At 39.2% G+C, this 10,114-nt stretch overlaps 1 long non-coding RNA gene across 1 annotated transcript; it reads left to right on the top strand.

Moving 5' to 3' along the window:
- The first annotated feature begins 1,671 nt into the window (after positions 1 to 1,671).
- LOC120744543 lies at positions 1,672 to 4,864 on the top strand. Its single transcript, XR_005698386.1, has 2 exons — positions 1,672 to 3,206; positions 3,908 to 4,864. It is a non-coding gene; the product is annotated as an uncharacterized LOC120744543 (long non-coding RNA).
- The last annotated feature ends 5,250 nt before the right edge of the window (positions 4,865 to 10,114 follow it).

The raw sequence follows: 10,114 nt of genomic DNA, 5'->3' as shown, positions 1-10,114 counted from the left end.
CGTTGCTCTCATTAAGGCTTACACTGAGTTGCAGATTATTCCCATAACAAAGAATCTAAACAGTTTAGACCCTGAGTTATTTTCATAAGTAATTTCCATGCAAAAAGTGCATATTCAGGCTACCCTCATGTAAAACACTGACTTATCTAAATAGAAGTGTTAAGCACCTGCTGCTGCTCTCTCAACCTTCTCACAGAAGTAAGAAGTCTGGCACTTTGACTGTGCTTTTTCTGTTTTGGGGGTGCAGAATAATCCAGCTTTCTTTTTTTTTATTATGGGTTTTTTTCTGTCTTGCCTGCAATGATTGCCGTTTCCTTCTTTGTTTTGGAACATTTGATGCCAATGTAGCCAAAAAGTGGGCAGGGGTGTATAGGTTTGAAGAAACAATGTTGTGACTAATGAGTCGCACAAATTAAAGATTTATCAACGGCCTCAGTAGACGTTAAAAGTGGGAAACAAGGACTGTGAAAAGCTGTTGTAAAGTGTTGTTGTAAAGCTTTGGGTGTTAGATGTATACCGTACTTCCATAACTACCAGGTCAAGGTTTTCTTCTTCTCACTGTGTAGTCTTCCTTTTACCACAGAATTATAAAATAATTATATTTTTTATCATGTTTGGAATTTTTTTCACTGTCACTGTATTAACTTATTCATCCACTTATTACATACTTCTAAAAACCATATTGCATTTCAGGTCCATTGCCAACATTTTTAATAAATGCATGATGATTTAGCGTGTACAGTAGTATTTATATAACAGGGGGAAAGGTGCAGAATGCACAGGAAAACATGCCCAAAAACACATTAAAATAATACACTGTAGGCATTAATTGAAAGTACACTTCTTCCTTATTTCTATGCCAGATCTGTTGGCACATTAAATTAAACTAGACTATCAACTGACTGCATATGGTGGCTCTGGTCATCATGGTCCCTTACATTGCTTTAGCTTTGTCATAACAGTTTGTATTTCAAATTGTAGGTTAGAAAAAAATACATCCACAGGTAGTAAAAAAAATCCAATATTCAAATTGGCCTAAAATAAAATATATTTTGCATATTGTCTGTACTGGCTCTACATAATAAGGCCACGACACTCTTTTTGCATTTGCATTTGTAATGAGATTTGTCTGTGTGGAAATAAATCAGAGTGCAATTTCATTTTGCATCATTTCAGCTGCAGCTATATCACTGCGCACCACAAGTGGTTTCATTCGGAGCCTCAAAGGACGACATCAAAAGGAGGCCAAAAACTGTCTTGGAAGACTGATTAGTTTTGTATTATTGTAAAATAATAGTTTTAGGTTTCCTGAACATAATTACATTACAATAACTGGCTATATATATATTGCATATTCAGTAGTGCAAATTATGTGTCAAACATCTTTAGGCATGCAATTCATATAAAGATTTTAAAATGGAAATTTCAAATGGTCTTTTTGATTAGATTTCAAAAAGACTGATGTCACTGTACCAGTTATCTACAGCGGGAAACATTGACTTTGAAGAGTAGGTAATGTTCCTGACTTATTTTCATATTGATTTACTCTTCTGCTGCTCCGTGAACAATTTGCCACAAATGAGTAATAACGTAATTAATACAGTTATTATTAACAGTTATTATTAACTTTAACTTGAACTTAACCCTTTAAATCAGTTCCCATTAAAATTATTTGTCGAATTATCAGTAAGTCTCATATAAATGACCAGGAACTGCTCATGAAGAGTTTTTCTATGAAAAACAATCTGTTTGGAACAAAGGCAAGGAAAATGAAATGCTCACTTCCTACTAAGATTTAGATTTCTCAGTACTGAGATGGTATCAGTGATAATTGCATTAGTACTATATTCTGGTATTTAATGGGTTAATGTCTTGAATAAATAATTCACATGAAATGATTCAGATTTACCCTCTGTTTGAAGCAAAGTCAGTAATAGATCGCCTATTTTGTTTCTGATGTTCTTAGAATATCAATATTGTTCCCACTAAGTAATCGTGCCTGCTAACTACCCTGCAGAACCTCCACCCATGCACTTATTCAGTAGATGAATGGATGGGTAGGTGTGTGATGGATGGGTGGATTTTCTTTTTCCTAAGTAGCGCAGGTCAAGCAAGGTAGGCCTGAGGACACGCCTCAAGTTCTGGTTCTAAGGTCTCCACTTGGCATGGAAAACCTCCGACAGAAGGATCCCAGGGGGCATAATTCAACTGTGAAGGAGCACAGGCTCTACACCGAGTACATGTATATGTCCAAGTTTCTCATATGATTGCTAAGGCTGGGCTCAGCCAGCCCATGAAGGAAACTTATTTTAACTGCATATTGATGATCTCATTCTTTTGGTCACTACCTGTAGCTCATTAAAATAGATAAGAGTTGGAACTTTGCCTTCTGGGTCAGTGTCTTCCTAACTACAATGGTGCAGAACAATGCCTGCATCACTGCAGACACTTGTAGCCCAGTGGAATTGAGCTTCCACGCTTATTCGTTTTCCTTTTCTGCCTAATCTATTTTTTTATGACTCACTATAGTTTGTTTGCTCCGTTTTTTGCCAAACATATTCTCTATTTGTCATGTCTCGTTTATAATATCCTGACAATAACTTGAACCTGGTATTCAATACTTACTGCACAATCCACTTTGTATTGTCTCTGTCCTGTCTTTGTCTATCGTACAGTTAGTATTGTATAGTTATCATTATAGTATTGTATAGTTAGTAATTAGTACCCTTGTATCCCTTAATTTTACCGAAATTTAGCACGTTATTTATTTGTAATTTCTAGTTTTACATCTCTTGGAGATATATCTTTTATATACATATAAATGCACTTGGGTGCTTGGGGTGAAACACAATTTCGGTACACTGTATACTGTGTATATTGCTGTATTGACAATAAAGCTCTTGAATCGTGAATCTATTGGCTCAATTGTATGTCTATCAAGTTTATTTCACCTTATTGTCTTAAACCATACATGCTTGCATGTGATTGGTTAGGAGAAGTAGATCCCGCCTCCTCATGCTGACTGAGCTGCAGTGCATTGGGTGAAATGCTAGAACAAGCAATCCCTGATTAGTGAGGAAAAATACTTTCTGCAGTGGAAAAAATAACAGCCTGTAATCGGGATTTGATTCAGGAGGATCCGAACGGAGTCACCAAGAAGACCGGAGGTTGTTTCTACGGGAATTGTAGTACTTCCGACCGTCTTGGTGAGTGTCATGAAAGTTAGCATTGCTAGCATGGTACCCGCTTTCGAAGTTTATCGGTGTGTGGGGGTGTGTCGGGTACGCACTGATGACGTTTTCACAACAGTGTTTGGAGGATTCAGTTGTTCCTACTGATATTGTAAGAATATGTTTTATGTACAAGTTAATCATGTGATAGTCTTGTCTGAGCCAGCTTTATTCCAGCTTTATTCCACTTTTATTCCTTTTTATTCACCTGCGAAGGTTACTGCTGCTGCTGCTGCTGCAATGTGTAAAATGTGAAAAGTATCCCGTAGCTGGATGAAGAGTATTACACAAATCATTACAATTATTCCAGAGGTTGATTTAAAAACATGAAAATATGGTTTTGTACATGAAAAAATTATTTTAACGATAAATGCTGACTAAAACTTATTGTGAGGTGAGTTCAAGTTGTTTCAGAAAAACTTGATAACTTTATGGTTAAAGATGATCAGACTTTGTAAACAACGGTTAAAACTTAATCAATTCTTTCATTTCGGAAAAGAAAAGTCCTCTGTTATGTGTTTTTCAGTGCAGACGTTATCAGTTCAATAGTGTATTTGCATTTTGCATAAGGATTGAAATAATGCAATGTTCATATGTTAAACATACTTGAATACATAAGTGTTTGTGTGAGCTGAATTCCAAAGCTGTATGCATTACGGGTTTTTATTGTCATGCAGGCTGGGTTTTGGTTTCCTTCCATCCCATTGGTGGACTTTTGATGTTGGAACTGTCCTCTGCGAGGAGATGGTGAGCAATCCCAGACCCTAGAATTCGTCTGCCACAAGGATCGTCCTTCGCTCCTTTGAAGATTCACGGTTTGGTAGGACCCCCCCAGAGCAAATAACAGCGCTGACAGTAGAAAAAGGACTAAGGGTGCACCCACTAAGACTCCTTTTCTATTTTTTTTCCTCTTGTCTTCTTCTCCAAAAAGAAGTGAGCTTGAGTTGATTTATTCTTCTGACTCTTGACTTGAGACTTTGGATCACTGACTCATATGGGGGACTCAGAGACACTTGATACAGACTATATATGTGTGATTGTTTAGGTTATAAGTCGTTTTGCTGGCTATAGTTGTGTCTATGTTGCAGTGTTATCATCTGTGTGATAATAGTGTTCTCCTCAACTCACCTGTCTCCTGCAAATCATTCTCCCTTTAACGCTACCTGACGAACCTAGAACTGGCCCACCGCAGGGTACTTAGAAGCTCTGATTACACACTGCATCAATCTACCCGCCTCTCTCACGTTCTGCTTTACAGTGACTCATGGGCCAGATCCAGAGATACTTTGCTCAAGATACTTCTTTGCTTGGAGAAGCCGAGATATGAGATTTGATTTGAATCCCATATCCCGATATAAGACATTTATCGTCCCGACAACGATATATATCACAAAAATGTTACATTTTCTGTAATTTCTCTAAATTCTGTGAATCTCGGGCAACTTGACTTGTGTGGAGTGTTTTCAGCTGGGCGTCGTGTTTCAGGAATCGAGTGTTTTGACCGATGCATGAAACTACACATTTTTAGACAGAAGTTGAAACAGCTGCCATTTTCTTTGCGAGTATTTATTACACGGCGTCTGCTGGGAAAAGCCTGTTTTAACGTTTAAGTCTAAGGTTTATTTTGAGAACCTGACGGCTACTTTTTGCTTGTCATCCGTAAACTCTCTCCATACTCTTTTACGTGACTCTTGTGTAGAAGAGGTTTGAGTGTGAGGTGGGGACCGGTCTCCTGCATAATTTGCATAGTACAGTTTTCTGGTCCGTGTCAGACTTTTCATAACCAAACCGTGTCCATGCTACAGAGGTAGCCCCTCGTTTAGAAATAAGGTCCTCTGTTTGTTTTGACTGGTCCTTCTGTTTGTCATCATTTCAGTTTATTTTGAAAAATCTCAACAGGATTTTCAGCTTTATTGTGAAAGGTTTATGTGGAAAATAAATAAGCGAACAGAGGAGCCACACGCTGGGTTTACCGTCGTTGTTGCAAATGACGACGTGTAAAAACAGTTGCTTATCCGTCCGTAGTGTGATTATTTTAAATGTAAGAGAAAGAGAGAACTTTCATTAATATAGCCACTACAGTGACCATCAAAACGATGAAAAAATATTGCCGTAAACAGTTTATTTTGCGACACCACAAAACAAACGATAGCGTAAAATGAAACTATAGATGTTTTCATTGTCATCCAATATATATCGTTATATCAGCCCTACCTGAGACCTGAAAATTCATCCCAGTAGCTTTACACTCAGCTGAAAACGGTCCCGGTGAACACTGAAAGTCATCCTCTAATGAAGCCAAAAGAATCATGTCGTCTGCAAAAAAGATCTGAGGTTCCCAAACTGAACTCTCTCCACTGTCCCTCTTGTCCATTATTATCATGAACACAGTAAGAGACAAATAACCTACCCTCCAGTGCCTCTTTTTGAAAATGGGAAACCCACTCCAGTCTGCCACTTCACAGTCCTCCACCAGAGCCTTCAGCACCATTCCCAGCGTCTTGCTGCCGAGGAGCTTCCTGACAGCACCTCTGAGCTACAGGCTTTTTTCATTCAGCAGCTTCTCCAGAGTGACGTTTTTACTGGGATGGTGCCAAAGTAATTGACGTTAAAAGAAATGTAGATCAATTACATTTTATTTACTCTGCAACTGCAACTGTACTGCCTTCATACCAAGGTATAAATCCTATCGTATTAGAGACAAGACTTCCTATGAGAAAGTACTGGGTAACAGCAGGGAGGAAAAGCCTCATCTTCACAGAAGGAGACCTCTGACAGTACGAGGATTAGAGAGGATCGAGTATATCTGAGTCAATCAGGTGGCGTTAGGGGAAAGAAAAGTCAGAAAAGACACGCATGGAGAGATGATGAACAGCAAAAGCAGTGATATAGAAATGAAAGGAGGGGAAAGTGTTCGGTGCATAATGGGAAGTCCTCATCCGCCTGGGCCCATGACAGGGAAGCGACAGTTCAATGTCATATACTCAGAACGAGTCAGAGCGTCAACATGTTGTCACTGAATGGTTTTCAGTGCTCACTTTACTGAATTAAGGGAAAAAGTGTTTTTTATACATGTGTCAGTCTCGACTACATGCATGACTTTTTGAGTTCATCATTACATCGAGGTGCCCTCGGCAGAAATTGTTAAATTGCATAGATTTCTAAGCTATCTGGCCTTACTCTGACCTTGTTCCGTGCTAATTCCACGGTGATGAAGAAAACTCTAACACCATACTGCCAAAGACAGAAAATCCGCATTGCTCTGATTAACATAAGGTATATGATTACCGTGACTAACGAGAGGATTCGCTTTCTGATTGAAGGATGAATATTCTATTTATATGGCACCTTATTAGAGGTTATCTGATGTGAGGGTATTTGAAACAGATCTTTAGGAATACTATAATGCCACACATTATCAACCAACCAGTTGAAATCTTCCGTTGCACTGGACAGAAGCGCTACAGGGCATTGTATCAGAAATACCCAAAGCAGTAAAGTTGGGGGAAATTATATAAACCTCACATTTTATGAAACGTTAGCAGGCATCACAGGCTGTATTACATCTCTGCGGTGGCATGTCGCTTCTGAATCTTTAAACTTTGTTTCTTACATCCTTTCTAAAACAAGTCTGAATAGTCTTCTTGATCAGAGCATCTGGACCACTTTTGGAGTGAATGATAAACTAACAGACAAAAACACATTGGCCCATAGAAACTTATTTTTTGAAGGGCATTTTCCCCATGCAATACTGAGCAAACACCTATCAAAGCGGGGCGACTAATGAATAGGTCTACGGCTTGGCCTTCCTTGGCAGAGTATGGAGTGTTTGAAAAGAGAACTAACTGAATGGCATGCGTTCACGTCAGTGTTTGCATACAAAGAGCTACACTTGTTTTCCTGTGCCTGACTGATGTGTGACAGACCCAGTAAATAAATAAATAAAAGTATAGATTCTGCATTTAGATGTTGGCACAAAGGATTTTTGAGAATGAGTCCCTCAGCATGGGATCTAAACATCAGCTGAACAGATCTGTGAACCTGCTGCCATCCCAGTTTCATGAAAAAGGGGCAAAACGTGTATGCATATCTACATTTCTGTTCAAATAGTTTTGTCAATAATGAATAATTATTGTCTTTAAATAATATTTATGTTTTTTATGGTTGTTTACACTGTGTTTAGTTTTTATTCATCGTTTCTGTGAATTTCCATATTATGTGAGTTTCTGTATTTCATACTTATTAAATCTACATACAATAACATAACTGCTATTCTGTATTGTAGATTCCCATTGATATATATTTTTTGTGATATTTGCTTTTGTTTCTGTAACCGAGTTCGCTGCTGGGTCAAGGCTGCTTAGTCTGCTCTTTGACTGCTATTCTGCTGTTGTTCAACTCAGCTACACTCAGCCTTTGTGCTTTTGTGTCTGCATGTTTGAAGTAAACATCATTTAGATATCTGGCTGAAACGCTGAAGCATTATCTTTGATTTTGGACTGTCTACATTTGTAGCTGTTTATTATCGTTTTAATACATAAAGCTTGCGGAACAACTCGAGTTTGGCTCATATGGAATCATTTAAACTCTATATTTCAAATGTTTAGACTTGTGCATATCTTTCTGTCCATTTGCTCCCCTTCTTGATAAAGTTGGGATAATTATTGCAAATACCTGGCTCCCCTCCCACCTGTCACACAGATGATGTGATTAGTAATAAATCCCTTCCAGCTGAATGATGACATACTCCTGAAACATATCCATGTAATCGTAGCAAAAGATCTATTAGGATTCTGGTCTGATAGTAAAATATTGTCACTTACCAGAGAAAATAAGCTACTCTCAGAGTGGGACACGTGTGTATTGTGTAACAAATATTGATAGCACTCATGTTTTGATGCTGAGGGAACCAAATTCATAGGGCTAATTGTCAAAATACCTCTTCCCACTCAAGCACTGCAAGACTTGAGGGTACTTGTTTGCCTCTTCTGCTCTGATGATACAATAACTCCAAACAAGTTTGCCGCCTCAGGAGTGATGCCTCTCACGCAGTATGTGTGTTCCTGGGCTCATACTTCTTTTTCTCGCTGCGAGAGCAGAAAGCGCGTATAAAGCTCTTAGCAATGTTACCGTGATCTAATAGTGCATTTTCACCTTTATGCCTCACTCACAGCTTGTTACATTTGTTGCTTTATGTTGAAATGTGTCACATGAAAGGGCAGGTGGTATGTTATGATTGAGCCACACATGTATTTTACAGAGTTTGCACCTCGTAACAAAAGGCGACTCCTCAGTTGTGCTGTAGGTGACCTTGTGTACCCCAAAGCAACTACTGGTAAAGCAAAGCAGAGCTGCAGTTCACCTGTTTATGTCACAGGTAAATAATGCCTTTGAAACCCCAGCAGTAAATAAATGATGGCAGCCAGTCAGGGGTCTGTTGATTCAAGTTGAGCATTAGCATTTCTACTCCCTGTTAATGGCTGACCCGGTTTTCCCCTAGTGAGGACTAGCGAGCGTGCCGGCTCATAGATAACAACCTGTGTTAATGACAGGGAGTCCAGCCAATCCCCCCACTGTGTCTTGGGCTAATCTGCTTTGATTACCTTTGCTACCATCTCTATTATCAACAGATTTCAGTCATCAACAAGGAATTATATTAATGCCACTTCCTGTGACCCAGCTGCACGGAGCATGAGCGTGTGTGTGCGGGTGCGTTTGTTAACATGTGTATCCCCTTGGGTGAAAGGTTTGGAGCCAAAGGTTGTGAGAGTGAAGATTTTTAAATGAAGTAACACCCACTGGCCTGACATTAGGTATTTTCTTCTCTGCAGAGAATCGTACGCAGAGCGCAGGCAACTCGCTCAGCCGGAGATCAGCTGGTCCCAGAATACACGGGAATATAAGACACCGCTACAGCTCTCTCAGATCATTTAGTATTATTTGTGCATTTGAGGAAAGATGCAGAGCAGGAAATCTGTGGATGTGTGGCAGGCGGGCACAGACACGTCTCTAGTGGCTATGGGAGAGCGTACCATGAATAAATTTAGCTCTGTCCCCAGGAGATTGCCTTCAATCACGAAGCATAAGGTGTCAATGCGGCGCCCTGTGTGCATGCACCAAATTACCTTCCACCAGATTGCTGAGCTGGGTCTAATAGGAATGGGGGAACAGACTGAAGAGGATGGACTGCTAATTAATCTGGCCAAAGTCAGAGCCCATGTCCTGGGGCTGCTGTCAACTGGTCAAGTTGAGGCCAGGGATGGCTACACATGCTGTCCAATAAGCAAAAGTATTTACTAGGAGGGCTTTCTAAAACATAAACGCACACAAAATCTGCAATCCGTGTTCAAAAAACAAAAAAAAAATGCAATGACGAGGTTGACGTAATCGAATGTTTATGGAGTGCCAAACCCCAGAAGCCCTGTAATGCAGACTATAATCACCAATGTGTTTGTGTAGCATAACAGCAACAAATGTTTCCAGTAAATTCTATGGTGTACGAACCATAACATTAAAGGCCATATCCAGTATTCAGCACAAGCTGAAATATTAACATGTCAATTTACATACAAATTTTCAGGCATCTAAAAGCGAAAAAACTCTTTCCCAAGCCATTTTCCCATTTTGAATAATAGGTGGCTTTCTCAGATCCAGTTGATTGACTAAACAAAGACATGACTAGTGCATTAAAGCAATTGTTTATTGCCAGTGAATCATGGCATATGTATAATTTTGCTGTAAATGGTTATTAACCGATACAGAAACCATGGATTTGTGTAATAGCTGGTAATCATTCTACCTCAGGATGTGTTTTCTACCTCATACGCAGGGTTAAAGAATTAGAGTGTAGTCAATTACATTTAGCAGGTCACAGAAATTGATTT

This window comes from Simochromis diagramma, unplaced genomic scaffold, assembly GCF_900408965.1.
Source record: "Simochromis diagramma unplaced genomic scaffold, fSimDia1.1 OVJJ01000305.1, whole genome shotgun sequence".
NCBI lineage: Eukaryota > Metazoa > Chordata > Actinopteri > Cichliformes > Cichlidae > Simochromis > Simochromis diagramma.
This window is presented reverse-complemented; position numbering and strand designations above follow the sequence as displayed.